Here is a 16,748-nt window from a genome sequence, read left to right as displayed (position 1 = left end):
CTCTCTGGACAAAAGTGGAAGGGACTGTGCCCCAGAGGCCCGGGGGTATCTAGAGAGGGCTCTGCCCATGTGAAAGTGTGCTTCTTCCATTGAGGCCAGCACCGGAGTCACATAGCCTGGCCTTGAATCCTGATTTCTGGGTTTCCTCACCTGGTGACTCTGGTTTATTCTTTCTTTCCATTGATCTAATTTCCAGGAAACAGGCCTTGGTATTCCTTCCAGCACACAGTGAGTACTCAGTGATTGCCAGTTACTATTGAGAGTACCATGTACGTCTCCTTACATTTCCCCAGTTTATGGCCAGATTTAGCCTGAAAGAAATGGGTGCAAGGATGAGTGTATGTGTGCGGGTGAGGAAAACCCAATCCTAGATTCAGGTTATAACATCCATGTGATGTGACAAGGGACCCAGGGCAGCAGGTCAGATGAAGGGACATTCCATCTTCTCGGACCAACTCATACCCTCTGGCTGGTATCGCCATGAGCCTCCTTTGATACAGTGGCCATTAAGAAGATGGCACTGATCTCCTGGAAGTGAATATGTGCTGAAGGGCAAGAACACGGACCCAGGCTGCTGGTCTGTTCCTCACAGCAATGTTTCTTGTACATGATGCCAGGTAATTCTGGAATCTGTCAACACCGTGGCAAGCGACACAGGTCAGGCCAGGCTGGGCAGCCTGTAACCATACAAGTGGGTGTCCACAGAGCTGTCCACTCTGCTGTTCACCGTCCTGGCGTCAGGAAAATGCAACTAATGTTTTTGATTCTGGAAACTACGTCCTCATCTTGGACTTTCTCCATTACCACCAACCCCACTGTGCCTGGATTGCTGCCCTGGGGAATTAGCTCAGTGCAAAGCAAATAAAACTGTATTTTATTTTGGGTCATTGGCAGCAAGATAGGTTCTAACTGCCCCCTAGCCTGTTCAGCTGGAAGTGGGACCAAGTGTCGCTTCAGGAAACCACCGAATTTAATCCTCCACCTGGACATGGAGACTGTAGAGGGGTCACGATCCAGAGGGTAAATGCTCTGCTGTAGGAAAGGAAGCACCAAAGGCCAAGTTCAGGATGCAGCTTGCCCAAGGTCAGACAAAGAATCAGAGAGAACCAAGATGGGAGCCCACATCCCTGGAGATCAGTATCTCCAGATTCATCCTTCAGGTGGTTTCGAGGGGTGGCTGCAGTTTTTGAATGTTTTCTTTTTTTTCTTCTTCTTTCTCTCTTTTTTCTTTCCCTTTTTCTCTTTTCCGAGATAGGGTTTCTCTGTGTAGCCCTAGCTGTCCTGGAACTTGCTCTGTAGACCAGAGGGCCTGGAACTCAGAGATCCTCCTGCCTCTGCCTCCCAAGTGCTGTATTAAAGGCGTGTACCACCACACCCAGCCTCTTGAATGTTTTCAAAAGCTTTAATGTCTCGGGGGTGGGGTGGTGGTGGGGGGGAGTGGGGTTGGGGGGATGGCGGTGGATCTCTGTGAATTCAAGGCCAGCCTGGTCTACAGAGTGAGTTCCAGGACAGCCAAGGCTACACAGAGAAACCCTGTCTCAAAAAACAAAACAAAACAAAACAAACAAAAAGCTTTAGTGTCAGTGAGGAAGAAGCTGGGTGATCCTAACTTCCAGTTGTCAGAAATACTTATTCTAAAGGATAATCTTTACTGTTAGTGCATGGAACTGGTCTGACAGCTGACTTGCACTGTCTCTCAGAAGCCCAGGTATGTGAGCACATAGGAGATCCCACTTCTCCAAGGGCTGGGTGCTGCTTCATAGAGTAATACCCAAAAGTCTAGAAGCCTATGGTTTGAGAGTATGCACAGTTTTCTCATGCACAATTTGTACAGCCATGACATCAATGTTGGGGACAGCTTCCTGCTGACATCTGTCTGTGGATCCTGAAAGGTGGATGTAACCATCAGGCTTACTGAGCACAGGGACTCATCCATTTGAAGAGAAGGAAGTGAGATCTGAGCACGCCGAAGATGAGTGCTTGAGGGTTGACTTGTTAACAGTAAAGATTATCAATGGGACAGCATAAGTTAGCATTTCTTTGGGACACTACCATCAATGTTGCCTAATCTGGTGGCACCAGTCTGCAATCCCAGTTTTTTGAGAGGCTGAGGCAGGAGGAATGCAAGTTGTCTGGATTAGAGAGAGGGGTCAGCATTCATTCCTACAGAAGCATCCTTTGATGAGAACAGATTTATCACCGGCATCCCCCTTTTTCATAGCAGCCATCAGTAACCATGGTAATGCAGCTAGTGGCTGCCATTTGTGGACAGAAGCACCGCCGATCCTTTATTTCTCATAATGGCCCGAGAGGCACAGAGTAAGGAGTTTGCTAAAGGCAGTGCATAAAACAAGCAACAGAGATAGACTATGGACCAGCCCTGCCTTGCAGGTTCTCATGCAGCCTTGGCTGGACTTGAACTCATTAGGTAGCCAAAGATGACCTTGAACTTCTGACCTTTCTACTGCTACCTTCCCAGGGTTGGAACTACAGGCCTGCATCGCCATAGCTGGTTTAATGCAGTACTGGGGAGCCAACCCAAGTCTTCACACACACTAGGCAGACGCTCCACCAACTTAGCTTCATTTCATCCCCAGTTCTGAGACCAGGTCCTGTGGGCCAGACTACTGGCCAGACCGGGAGTACCCATCTAAATATAATTTCCCTGGGTTCCATGTAACTACAGGATAGGAGCCTCTGGGGCTGAGACATTGAAAGATGTTTTCTGCCGGGCGGTGGTGGCCCACGCCTTTAATCCCAGCACTCGGGAGGCAGAGGCAGGCGAATCTCTGTGAGTTCGAGGCCAGCCTGGTCTGCAAAGCGAGTTCCAGGAAAGGCGCAAAGCTACACAGAGAAACCCTGTCTCAAAAAAAAAAAAAAGAAAGAAAGAAAGAAAGATGTTTACTAAATACATATCCCCAGGTCTTCCAACAGTCTCAGAGGTTTTAGAACCATGTCCTAAATGAAGGCAACAACTTAGTGCTTACACCGGGGAGCTCGGCACTGTTTTTAAACCCTCTTTCTAAGGGCTGACACGAGGACCAGCTGGACCCCTCGGTCAAGGTTTTACTGCTTCCGCCAGGGGCCATCCTTTTCCTCACACAGTTCTGCTGTCAAGACTCGGAACAACAATCAAAGTGTCTCCTGTCACATGTACATAGTACAAGTCATTCCCGGACTGTGACTTGCAGTTATCCTCGCCATGCCAGCCCCCACTTCTACCTTCCAATGACGTAAAGAAGCGGGGTGTTAGGGGAGGATCTGGGAAGAGTTAGGGGGGAGTGGTGAGTGTGATTGGAAGGATTCTGTCTACGCCCAGCTTGCGGGGGGTGGGGGGGTGGGGGGGGTGGAGGGGTGGGATGAGGGTGTGTGTGTCTCATCTGGAGCCTTATTACATCATCAGTGGGCAACTGCATCCCAGCTGGACGTGCACCCCCACGCTCTCTCTCTGCATCTCTCTCTGCTCTTGGTTTCTCTCTGTCTCTTTCTCTGCATCTCTCTCTCTCTGTCCTATCCCCTCTTCTCTCTAAGAAAGCCCATTCTAACTCAGGTAACCATGGCTTGTGACTCTTCTGCTCTTGACTCTCCTGCCGCTGACCAAACCAGTGCCGTATACCCTTTCAGTGATGAAAATATATTGTATGGAATTCTCAAAGAACTAATAAAAAAAGGAGAAAAAAAATGAAAGAGAGACAGGTGTCACCTCACCCGTTTATGGGACTGTGCTCCAGAAGGCTCACGGTGGTTTCAAAACCCTGTAACCGGAAGCCTGCCCACCGCCGGGGGTGGGGGTGGGCAGGTCACAAGAAGCATTGCCTCTCCTGAGGTAATTTAGCCAAGAAAGTTACAACATTTTCTCTATACAGTCTAAAAGCACCAGGCCTGTGATTAGACTCCTTCAGACAAAACAAAGGCTCTGGACGACAGGCCGCGAGGGCCACAGTAATTCCTTTCGCTTTAAGGACCTCAGGCTTGATGTGAGAGGATCTTTGGGACATTCTGCTCAAAATAAAACAAGCAGAAAAAGGGGAGGACATTTCCCCAGGAAAGAAGCTCTGGCTGGTGAGAGCCACAAACGTGGCACTTCTACCTGCTGTCCCCTGGAAACTAGTGGCCCAGTTCAGCCATGAGGACTGGTGCTCTTAGCTTACCTTGTGTGGAGGAGCATGTCCCCAGGATGCTCCTTGGATACCTGCAGCATTTCTGCAGTCTTTCACTGACCTCCTCTGATCTCATTCGGCAGAGGGACAGCCTACTGGAATGTCCAGACACGGGCACTGCTCACATCCTCCCCACTGGATCCTGGGAGTTTAAGTTCTAGATAGCAAAGGAGTTAGGGATGTGGCGTGAAGGGAAGAGACTCTAGGAAACAGTGGAGCCATGGATACGCTGCAGAGAGGGTGGCGGGAAAAACACGTCCTGAGTGGCCGACATATTTTAGTCCCCAAATCGTATCCTAGATTCTTTCCCTTGACTTTGTCTAGCGCCACCTTGGGACTCTGGTCTTATTATCCCAGTAACTTTAAAAAAGTGTCTTCATTATCTTAGTCAACTGAAGGGGCTTATTTTGTCAAAACCTAAGGTAGAGACTTTCTAGTTGTGTTCCTCACTGCGGTGGTGGCTGGTGGCTTCAGGTTCAAGATAGACCAGTGGTTCTCAAGCTTCCTAAGGCTGCAACTCTTTAATACAGTTCCTCGTGTTGTGGTGACCCCCCCCCACCATGAAATTATTTTCATTACTACTTCATAACTGTAATTGTGCTACTGTTATGAATCATGATGTAAACGCTTTTTCCTATGGTCTTCAGTGCCCTGTGAAGAGGTTGTTTGATCCCCCCCCTTACCACCGCAATGGATCATGACCCACAGGTTGCGAACCACTGAAATAGATGGATAGAAGGACAGACAGATAAGGAACAGATATTCATAAGACCCTGTGATGTGACATTTCATACATCACATGGGTTCCTTGAAGGAATTCTCCCAATCACCTCAAGAGACATGGAGGAGGCTCCCTATTTTATCTGTGAATCTGAGGCCCCACAGCACAACATAGCAGTTTGGACACTCAAACCCATTCTTTATTTACCCCCCAGCCAGACTCTTACTGTGCAGTGTGTGTGATGACTGGTGCAGACTCTCCTTACCAATGGATCTCTGCCCCTTACGGTCCTGGGCCACCTGACTGAAAGCACTGCCACATGCCTCAGGGCAGAGTGGCCTTACGCTGAGTGTGTGGGGGGCTTCTAACTCTTCAATCAGAAGGTCTCTTAAGAGCCTCCTGCCTCAGGACAAGTCTACCAAGAGTAGCACATCAGGCTGTGAGGGTGCATTCTCTCACTTCTCAAAGGAGAAAACTGAATCTCATGGAGAGTGTTACTTTGGATAATAGCAGTAGCAGACTTTTTTGTTTTTCTTGAAACATACCTATGGCACCTGGATTGGTCATTCAGACATTGAGCCTGATGGAGAGGCATCCTCTATTGTACAGCCTTTCCTGGGGAGATGTAAATAAATTTCTGTTTGTTCCTAGAGGGCACCAGTGAGGAGCCAACAAATGAATAGGAAGAAGTCTAGCTTGATAAGCCAGCGAGTTGACTGGGCTTGCCTCCCAGAGTTCCCTGCACAGCTTGCAGGGACTTCCACTGAGGAGCCCCTTGTCTCTCAGTAATTGTTTACGGCTCATGCATAAAACCTCTGGGACTGAAGAGATGGCTCAGTAGGCAAAAACACTTGCTGAGCAAGCCTGGAAATCTGAACTTGACCTCTAGAACCCACATGGCAAGAGAAAACTGAATCCTAAAAGTTGTTCTCTGACCCGCACATGCACACTGCACACACACCATGACACCTCTCTCTTACACACACACACACACACACACACACACACACACACACACACACACACCCCAAAATGAAAAGGCAAAAAATAGCAAATAAAAAAATAAAAAAAAAACCCTTTGGGTGGTGCCTTATGAATCTTGTCTTTTGAACTTTCTGGGCCTGGAAAATGTCTTTAGCTTCCTTCATCTTAGGAGACTCCCTCCTCCCTTAGGAGGGATTTTTCAATTCCCAGGGAATGGCTACACCTCAATATCACCAGTTCATTATCAAGGTCAACTAACGAATCACAAGGAGCAGGCTAAGTGGAGACTTGAGCCCAGAAAGTGATCTGGGAGCACATGCTTGCACCGTAGCAGGACTCAAGTCCTGCCCTCAGGTCTGCATCACTTGCTCTTCTGAGAGCCTTGGGTCCAGTGGCCTGTTGGGCTGTCCATCCAGATCGCCACTTCCACTGGGGAGTGGATGCTTATCCACTGAACACTGAAACAGGGATGGAGAGTTTATTTGGAAAGAAAAGCAGCCATTACAGGAAATGCTGATGTGAAAGCGTTAGGGAACTTTGCCTTCAAGCAGATATGTCTTGGAAGACTGGCTTCAGAGCAGATGATAGAGGACCAGGACAGCCCTTAAATAGTCCAATGTGACATTTTCACGGTCTTTCTTTACCTGTGGCTCACAGGGTTTGAGTTAAGGGGGAAAAAACTTATTTAATTTATCCAGATGTTCTCAGTTACTAGGTATCAAAACTATAATTAAATTGGCTAGGACACCTGGAGAAGGTGTGCTCCTGGAGAGAGGCTTGGAGGCAGTGGGACCTCCATCATGGTGGTCCTTGTCCTCTGCTCCGTGTCTGCCACTATGTCAATATCACTACACCCTGGGTCCTTCTGGGCAGTAGTTCTGTAAATTGTCCTGTCCACACAGGGATGAGGGCTCTCTTCCTCTTCCTCCACATGCTGAGCAGAGGCTGGGATGCTGCTACTCCCCGAATGACCACAGTTTGGCCAAGTCGACCTGAGGCAAGCAGGCTGAGAGCCCCAGGTTGGGGCACCAGTTACACCAGGTACATGGCAACATATCTGTGGGTGTCTGGCATCAGTCCAGAATGTCCAGTGTACACACTTAAAATTTTTATTTTTCAAACCTCACAAGATGTGAACATGACCAGGAAGAAGTCTTGGGAATTCTAGTAGACCAAGTGACCATTAGCAAGCCTATGAGAGAGCCAGAGACAGGGAAACCGATGACCTACCTCATGGGGCTTTGGGAGATCAAATAATGCAAATATGTGCAAATAACTTAGAATAGCACCAATATATAGTAGAGACTGTATTTTAGTAATAACTCTTAACTATTATGAGCCTAAAATATTACCTATACTTAGTATAAACATTTGTGTCTTTCTTAGTTCAGTTTCTGTTGCTATAATTAACACCACAAACACAGTAAATTATAAACAATGAACGGTTTTTTTAGTTCATGGTTCTGGGAGTTGGGAAGTTCAAGACCCGAGGGCTGTGTTTGGGTGGGGGGCTCCTGCTATGTTTGGGTGGGGGGCTCCCGGCTGTGTTTGGGTGGGGGGCTCCCAGCTGTGTTTGGGTGGGGGGCTCCCGGCTGTGTGCAGAGGGAAACTCGTTAATGAATCCTCTTTCAAAAGGTCTTCATCTCCTCACAAGGGCAATGCCTCCCAACTCAGTCACCTCTTGAAAATGCCGGCTCTCATGACTGTCGCAGTGGAGATAATTTCGGACGTGAATTTGGGGCCCTACGCAAACTTTACGTCTTTCTCATGGGGTTTGTGTTTGTGTTTGGTTGATGTGTCTTAGAGCAGTATCCCCAAGTCTTCTATGAAGCTGTAAGCTCCTGGAGGCTCTGCCAGTCTTCCCTGGTCCCTCCTTCCTTCCCAGCACTCTGTCTCACACTGTTGGGGGGGTCCACATTCACTGAACAGCTAGTTGACTTAGGGTAACAGTCTGGGACCCTAGTTTTCAATGTGAGGGGATCATTGTGGGGCAGTCACTCTCTGTGCTTACTCGGTGTAGTGGAATTCATCACAGACAGAAGGTTGTGTTTTCAGGTTCACCAATTGTGGTGGTTTGAATGAAAATGGCCCCCATGGACTCATAGGGAGTGGCATTATTGGTGGTGTGGCCTTGTTGGAGGAAGTATGTCACTGGGGGTGGGCTTTGGCATTTCAGATGCTCAAGCCAGACCCAGTCTCTCTGTCTCTTCCGACTGCCTGTGGATCCAGATGCAGAACTCTCAGTTATCTCTCTGACACCATGTCTGCCTTCACGCCACTGTGCTTCCCACCATGATGAAAATGGACTAAATATCTGAAAGTGTAAGCCAGCCCCAATGAAATGTTTTCCTTTATAAGAGTTGCTGTGGTCATGGTGTCTCTTCACAGCAACAGAATCCTAAATAAGACACCAATGGGTACATTTAAAATGATTTCTTTGCACTCATAAATGCACATGAGAATGCCAGGCAGAGCTTCCCTTTCCACCTGTAACTTCCTGCTGGATCTGGGCAGACAGCACCCAATCTGCCTGCTGGCTGGGAAGCTGATAGGAAGTCCAGGCAGAGATCCCCATGTCTGTAGGAGGTGGAGGGGGTGTGCTAACTGGAGCTTGACTTATTCAGCCTAATGGTTATGGGACTCCTTAACCTAAAGCCACACTGTTAGGTAGCCCTCCTGTAGCCATAGCAACTCTCTCCAGGTTCTGGTAGCCTGTCTTATCCCTTAAGGCCTAGTGTGGAAATGGGTTCCCATTGATTGTTAGTTTTTTGTTTTTTTTTTAATTCGAAGCTGAGGACCGAACCCAGGGCCTTGCGCTTGCTAGGCAAGCACCCTACCACTGAGCTAAATCCCCAACCCTGATTGTTAGTTCTTTAGGGCTGCCCATCCCTTTAAGGCTATGAATGAGATTATCTGGATTTGGTTAATTGGAGTGGGAAGACTCACTCTAAGTGTGGGTAGGACCATTCCACAAGGGCTGGTGTCCCAGACTGAGTGAAAATAGAAAATGATGAGGACAACCATCCACTGCTTTCTGCTTCCTGACTCTGATGCAATGCGATCAGCCTTGTCAAGCTCCTGCTGCCAGGTCCTGCCCACCATGACGGACTGCACCCTCCAACTATGAGCAAGAATAAACCCCCTCCTTCTTGTTGCTTCTGTAAGGTATTCTGTCACAGTAATAAGGAGTCACTATACAGATTGCCCTTAACCCTGCTCCCCAACCCCCACCCCCAGACCATTGATCTCTGCAGGGACTTTGCTTATACAGGGATAGAATGAGTGTGTTGAGTGTGCAATGTGGAAGGAAAACACAAAATATAAACAGAACTGTTGTGGAATTAGCCATAATTTATTCCTTCCCCTTGCCACTATAGCCTCTGGTTTTTCTACCATTTACTATTCATTATTAGTGTTAAAAAAAATCTAAGAAATAAAGTCCATAGACTTAAAAACTCCAGTTGATTCTGTGAGAATCAGGCTCAGAAAAGACTCAAAGCCCCCAGATCCTGGTCCTCTTGGGATAGATGTGAGCCCTGATCTACTTTGGTGGAAAGAAATTAAAGGCATTGGACATGACTCCTTGGCTGGGGTATTGTAGGGATTAAGGAGATAAACATGTCTGCAGTTTGGGATTCTTAACATGATTAAGAAGAAACTAAGAAGCCCACTCTCATTCCTGGGCTCAGGGAAGGTCCTTTAACCACGGCTGCTCCAAACTGTCACCCTGACTGTGCTATGACTACACAGGTGTAGAGCATGAGGAGTTGGAGGGCCAGTCCACTGTGAGCTGGGACAGGGATGGCCTAGCAGTTCTCAACTTTTAGTGTGCATAGTGGGACCTGGAAATGTGCCTGATACAGTCTTTGGTGCTCACGTGTAGTCAGATTTTTCTTTGGGCCATCAGTTCACAAATAATGACACAAGACTTACTATGAAAACTCCGGCGATCACTTAGGCTTGTCTCCAACTAGTTCTTATAACTTAAATTAACCCATTTATATTAATCTACGTTTTTATCACTTGGCATTACCTGTCTTCCTTCTTGCACCTCCTGTTTTCTTTCTGTGTCTCCTGCGGATGTTAGATTCTCCTCTTACTTCCTCTCTCTGCCCGGAAGTCCCGCCTATACCTCCTGCCCAGGTATTGGCCATTCAGCTTTTTATTACACCAATCACAGCAATACACCGTCAAACACTGTACAAATATCCCATAACACTCATCCCACAGCTTCTAGTGGCATAGGGCTGAGAGGGATCCTAGGAATCTATTAGAGAAGCCGGCCCTCCCCTCTCCCAACCACACACATATGATGAAGATCAGTGGTGCCTCAGCTCCAAGTCCTGCTTCCTTTCGGTGAGCGGAGGAAGGGGAAACAGAGAGGCGAAGAGAAGAGCCAGGTGGCCGAGAGGAGCAGGCATGGCCAACCTAAGCAAACCCTGTCATCACCCAGGAGGAAACCCACAAGCAGGACTTTGAGCCCCGCCTGGACTATTAGTGCTCCGGAAACCACGGGGACCCACTGGAGGCTTTGACTGATGCGGCGTTCTTTTCCATTTCTTCTCTGATTACATTGATCCTGTACTTTTGCTGATGTTGTGACAGTCTAATTATAGACTTCTCAGCTGCTGAGCAAACAGCCATCCCCTCTTGGTAAATCTGCCTGTTACACAAGCGCCAGCTCTGGGACACTGTCATTATGTGCAGTCAGCCCCACGAAGTGCCTTGGGCAGCATGGCCCTGGACACTCACTGCCTGAGCTGGAGGGACCAGGAGTGACCAGGTCAGATGTGTGTGTGTGCCTCTGTGTGTGTGTGTGTGTGTGCGTGTGCGCACGCACGTGTGTGTGCCTGTGTGTGTGTGTGTGTGTGTGTGTGTGTGTGTGTGTGTGTGTGTTTTAAACAGATGGGGGAAACAGAGGCCCAAGGCAGTGAAATGGTTGGCACCATAAGCAGCTAGGAATGGAACTGGGGCTTGAAGCAAGAGTTGAGTATCCAAAGTCTCCTCCTCTTTCCTCTCTTCCCCCTCCCCTTTTTCTTCCCACCAGGCATCCACTAAATACCTGTTCTTGGAATTGTGAAGAGGAAAAGTACCACCTGCCCGAGAGCAGAATATGGCAAGGTAGGGCCAGCTGGATGGCCTCCACCCTAGAAACTTCTCAAGAATCCATTTTCCTGGCCTCGGACTCAGACTTCAGAAACTTGTCTGCATTGTGTCCCAGAGCCAGGAAGGTGACTGGGCGCCAGTCTGCCTGCACAAACTTCACAGGAGACCAAGTGTAAAGCTAGAATGGAGGGAACATATTCCAGCCACCAACACGTGAGCTTCTTCCCTCTGGATAACCTTTTGCTTTGAGAGGCAGAATATAGCTCCTCCCAAGGTGAAGACAGAAAGGGCAGATAACCCACACTCTGGCTTTTGCCTACCGGGTTAATCAACTGTCGCTTCCAACCCCAGATTCCGAATCAGAATTTGGTGATGGCATGCAACAGGGACACTCAGACACGAATTCTGCCTACCAGTCGGTATTAGGGACAATCACATCCAATTCTCAGAGGCAGCAGGGACAATACTTGCTGTCTAGGTCTACTGTGATGTCAAGGTGTCTTTTGTACTTACCCCCCTCGAAGTCCAACTTTTAGGCCACGCCCCCTGGTAGCATGGTGGATGAGCCAGCCTGTCCAGCTGTCTTACTGATCCTGTGGGCTCCGTAATAGCTTTTAAATAAATCCCATCTTGCTTAAATCAGCCAATGTCACTTCTGAGTGCTTGTGACTAAAAATCCAGAGAAACATGAGAACTATAAGACCAGAGTATGGGCGGAAAATGACGCCTGTTGGGGAGTGATCCACTCCCAGAAGCAGGGCATCCTCTTTCTTTGGCAAAGGATGTGGAGACGGAGGAGTTGCTGATAGGAGTGGACTCCTGTGTTACCAGTCTCAACATTGGGGAAGGCTGCCGAGGGAGATTCTAAAGTGTTGACCCACAGCCTGGTCACGTGATATGAGGTGATCAATTAACAATTCACACACCTGAATCTCTCTTCCCAGTAGGAGAGTTAAAACTTTAATCCTCAGATAAAACAGAGGGGTTGTAGAAGTGAGGGCAAACACAGAAAGGTGTTGAGAATTTCTTCTCCCCTGCTCTCTTATGACTTGCTTGCCAACCTGTCCTAACAGCCAGCAATGAGATGGAAGGCTGCAAAGTTGGCAAAGGACCCTGCCATCCCCTCCCCTTCCTCTGTAACACACAGTTCCATGGAGCAAGGAGGTAAATCCCATCATCATTTCTGTCTCTGGATCAAGACGTTGAGATGCAGACTGATGAAGCTATCTGTCCAAGTTTAGAGCTTGGCTAGGACAGGGATACAAGCCAACTGACTCTACCCAATGTCCTTTTTTCAAGGACACACTTTCAGAGAGGTGGATAGAAAAAAAAAAGGTTGGAAGTGGCTAGGAGGCAGTCGGCACAGCTGGTCATAGATCTTCTCTTTGTCAGAGCCTTCTTATTAGTTATAAAAGCTCGGCCTATTGCCCATCATACCCACCTCACCATAGCCCCTTCATCATACCTAGCAGCTGTATCTCCTCCACCATGCTGTGCTGTGCCTGCTGTCACAGCCACTGTTCATGAAGCAGCCATCCTCCTTCCTGTTCCGTCCACTAAGAAGTCGTAAGGTCCATTCATTCTGGACTTTGGTCTTAGGGTGTCTGTTGCTGTGAAGAGACACCATGACCACGGCAACTCATAAAGGAAAACATTTCATTGGGGTTGGCTTACAGTTCAGAGGTTCAGTCCATTACCATCATGGTGGAAAGAATGGTGGCGTGCAGGCAGACATGGTGCTGGAGAAGTAGCTGAGAGGTCTACATCTGGACCTGCAGGCAGCAACAAGCCAGCCAACCACTGGGCCTGGTTTGGGATTCTGAAACCTCAAAGCCCACCCTCAGTGACACACTTGCTACTCCAAGAAGGCCACACCTTCTACTAGTGCCACTCCCTATGAGTCTACGCGAGGCGTTTTCACCCCAAACCACCACAGCTTCCCTCCAAGCTTCATTCTCTTTCTGTGATGCTGGAAAAAAAAAATAATTGACCTGAAGAAACCAGAGAGGAAACAGGGTTTACTGGTGAGATACGAGCTCTAGGGCTTTATTTAAGTGGTCAGTGGGACGCCAAACTATAGTCCTTCCTGCCCCTGACTCATCAGGCTGTAGACAAAGTCTCTGTATTAAAGCATGTCACAGTCACTTTGCTATTCCTTTATTTCTTAATCTGTACATAGGGAGCACAGGTTTGCTCAGTGTATGGGAGACATTCATTAAGCTGTGTTCTTATTGAGGCCTAGCACTCCTTTATATGTATGTTAATAAAGTTGAAATTAATCATTTTAAGAGAGAGACTTGGGAGACATTTGAATAAATATGATGACTCACTCAGATAATCACAAATTCAAGACATAGGAAACTGATACATTAAGGGACAAGTAATCACTATTCCAAAAAGTCTTTCTTACTCAACAAAGGCAATAATGGTGGAATTTCTTTGCTTTCCTAGAGTACTTAAAATGACTTTATTGAAACATGAAGTTTCTAGGGTTATTGCTAAAAGAGGGGCACACTTGCATTTTAAAGACTGTTTTGACTGTTTTCCCACCTCGGCTTCTCTAGGCATAACCAGTGGAGTATTCCAAATGAAGAAAAGAAAGGAAGGTCTTTGAAGCATTTTGATTGGCTATGCACCAGCAGAGGCTGAAATCTGGCAAGCAGGCCCCAAGAGTCTTGGAGGGATAGTTTAAATATCTGGCTCCGTGTCCAGTGGGCAGGGCCTGGTTCCTTTCCAAGTCTTCTGCCAGCTTCAGGGTGACACGGTTTTATGAGGTAGAAAGAACACAGTGTATTAAAAAAATAAAACTGAAACAAAAATCTTTAAAAAGTTTAGATAGGCTCCAGGAATTTTTAAAAATGAGGGAAAAAATGTACACACATGTGAATATAAGAAATTTCTCTTCTGGACCCTGGTCCCCCCATCTCCCCATTGTGGGATCACCTAACTTGCTCAGGAAGTTGACAAAATGTCACCTAAGCAAAGGACGGATCAAACTTTAGGTTCAGAAGTCTACCTGTAGTAAGAAAGCAGAAGGGACAAACAGGGAAGAGAAGGGACCAGCTGGAGGGGGAGGGGGCCTGGTGGAGACGTGGGAGTGCGGGGAACAAAGTGTACCACAAACAGGAATGTATGAAATGTCACGGTGAAAACCATTCATTTGTATGCTAACCAACACATAATAATATCAATGATGACCTCTGATGACAGTATCCATGTCAAAGGCCAGGGTGTTATTGAGATTGGAGCTTTGTAGAAAGAAGGTTGGTTATTTGCTCAAGGCTTGAAACCTAATTCTCAGAAGACAAAAGCAATTATCTTTGTGGCTTTGGGACAGGCGGAGACTCCTTACACAGGACACAAAACACTAAGCATTAAAGATAAGATTCATAAATTGGGCTGATTAAAAATTAAGAAATTCTTTTAATCAATAAATAACATTAAACTGTAAGTCAGCCACAGGCTGAGAGGAAGTATTTGGAACAGACACAACAGACAGGACTTTCATCAAGGATATGTAAAGAACTTGAAGAGTTGGAACATTCAAAAGACATGAACAGATTCTTCCCTCAAAGACCATCATAATGGGTGATAAGCATCTGAAAAGTTGCTCAATAGCATTGATCTCCAGAGAAATAATGCTTAATTACAATGAAATACATGTCCCTGTTTTTAATTTAATTTTTTTTTTGAGACAGGGTTTCTCTGTGTACCTTTGTGCCTTTCCTGGAACTCACTTGGTAGCCCAGGCTGGCCTCGAACTCACAGAGATCCGCCTGGCTCTGTCTCCTGAGTGCTGGGATAAAAGGCGTGCACCACCACCCCCTGGCTGTTTTTAATTTTAAAAGACAACACTTGGGCCAGGGAGATGGTTCAGAGGGTAAAGCTGCTTGTGGCCAAGCCCAATGATGACCTGAGTTCAATCCCCAGATCCCACACGGTGGAAAGAGAGAACCAACTCCTATGACCTCCACACACTCACTGTGGCATGTGCATCCCCCTCTGACAATAAAATGTAGTTAAAAAATTTTAAACATCTTGATACCAAAATGGTAAGTATGTGGAATCATCAGGAATCTCACAGCACTGGTTGAAACCGTTTACCCCTTTTGCTTTAAAAATGGATTTTTTTTTGTTTATGGTTTAAATTTTTGTTTTTAGTTTTTCTTTGGTCATTTTTATTACTCAGGTCACTGGCAATATATTTAAAGTTTAACATGTGTATGCTCTGTAAACCAGAAGTTCAAATCCCCAGCATGTGTGTGACATGAATGAATGTGGCATCTAGACACAGAAGAATGTTTCCAGCAACTTCACTACAGACCGTCAAAAACTCAAAGCAATCGAAGTGTCTAACACACAGTAAACTGAGTACATAAATTGTTGGTTATTGAATGAATATGCAGTAGTGAAGAATGAGCCATTGTTACATACAAAAGATAAATCTCACAGACAGAAAAATGCTCACCCACTATTTCAAGTTCCCGCCAAGTTCTAACGCCAGTACAACTGATACATGAAGACTAACATCTCACTATTGGTAACTCTGTGAGATCCCTAGTGGCAGGGGCCATGGCTAAGCTGCAGTGTTCTGGGTGGCAGCTCTGTGGGTACACACCCCCCCATCATTCTGCACACAATAATAGACACTGTGAGACCTGGCTGTGCTCACACCATCAACAACAAAACTGACCAAACACCCTGAATTTGTGTTCAAGAACAGGGACACCCAATCTCTGTAAGTTCTCATGCTGATGTCTTATATTGTTACGGTTTCTGGAGGATTCTCCTCCCCAGCCCGAGGAAGCCTGTACTTGAAAACTCTTCATAGCCTAGCAGACACTGCAGGGCACTCATGGTAGGCGGGGGTGGTAAGAGAGGAGAGAACACTGATTCAGGAAGCCATCTTGCCCCCCCAGTACCCAGTAGAGGATCAATCGAAGCTCAACAAGTGTTTATTAATGACCGTTTTCTGACTTGCATAGCACCTGGCATGCACTTTACTTAAAGCCGTGCATGATTAATAACTATTTTCCTAATATGGATCCCACAGTTATCCCACCCTTACTCCCATCCTACAGATGGGAAATAGAGGTTAGTGGAGGATGGGTTAAGCTACACGGCAAGGCTAGGAGTTACCAGCAGGTCACGCCTGTAATCCCAGCGGATGGGTGGTGCACACAGGAGGATCAGTTAAAGGTCGGCCAAGGCTACTTAAAGGCCTGTCTGGGTTCAGGAGACATTGTCTCAAAAGCCCCAAGCCAAACCAAACCAAAAACAGCTCCTCTCAAGGCCTTCCAGAGAGTTACACAGTGAAGAAGATTCCCACTCATTAGCCTTGATTCTGAAGTACAGCCCATCAACCACGTGCAGGGGAATTAAGGGAGGTCCCCCGCCGGGCAAGTGATAACCGGCCACAAAGCCCTGTGCCATTCCCGGGAGGGCAGAGCTGCCGCGCCTTCGGCTTTTGTGCTGGGTTCCCAGGTCCACTAACTGCACTCAGGTGGTCCCGCGGCCAGAGAATCAGCTGCCTCCTTTTCCCCAGGACCACGATCTCACCTCCAGCCAATTTGCTCGAGGAATAAGAAAGATTTCCAGGGCCCACCTAAGAGTTTTCTGACTTCACAAACACCGCGCGAGACAGGCGTGGGCTTCCTTCCACTCCCGGCTCCTGGAATCAGGGAGCCACTGGTGCGAAGAGCGCCAAAAACTCAGAAAGAAAACGCACCCGCCAAGGAGCAAGCAGGGTGGAGGTGAGAACTGTCGGGGCAAGGGAA

The sequence above is a fragment of the Peromyscus californicus genome, unplaced genomic scaffold, assembly GCF_007827085.1.
Source record: "Peromyscus californicus insignis strain IS unplaced genomic scaffold, ASM782708v3 Scaffold_9__1_contigs__length_137607984, whole genome shotgun sequence".
In the NCBI taxonomy this organism is placed as follows: domain Eukaryota; kingdom Metazoa; phylum Chordata; class Mammalia; order Rodentia; family Cricetidae; genus Peromyscus; species Peromyscus californicus.
The sequence above is the reverse complement of the archived record's forward strand: the minus strand, read 5'-3'. Positions refer to the sequence as shown.